This window comes from Vulpes vulpes, chromosome 14 (genome assembly GCF_048418805.1).
Source record: "Vulpes vulpes isolate BD-2025 chromosome 14, VulVul3, whole genome shotgun sequence".
In the NCBI taxonomy this organism is placed as follows: Eukaryota; Metazoa; Chordata; class Mammalia; order Carnivora; family Canidae; genus Vulpes; species Vulpes vulpes.
The window spans coordinates 29,294,558-29,295,015 of NC_132793.1; positions in this window are offsets into that span (position 1 = coordinate 29,294,558).

Genomic DNA, 458 nt, shown 5'->3' on the forward strand with positions numbered 1-458 from the left:
TCTCATGCAGTCCGGCCTAAGCAAAAGTATGCCAGAGGCAGAACCAATCAGATACCTCAGCAGAACTCTGTGTGTTTGATTGCGTTGGGGCTAGAGGGGGAGTTCCTCAGCAATATTTACAGGAGATCTGCCCCTCTCCACAGTTACCAAAGAAAGCCGCATCAGACTCACAGCCCCTGGGAAGATTACGGGGGAGGTATGCAAAACTCAAGCAGCAGCTCATCAAGAGCCAGTCTGAAAAGCATTACACACGTACACATAAGAACCACGCTAAATGCCTCACCATTGCAATGTCATTTATCCCACAAGACAGCCCTGTGAGATAGGTTACATCACCTCATTTTACAGTAGAGGAGATTGAAGACAGAGGAGATTTGGTAACAGTATATGGCAGAACTGAGATTTGAAACCTGATTGCACTTTTGGGGGTCTTAGAGCTTCTCCTCAGTTGCTGTGGT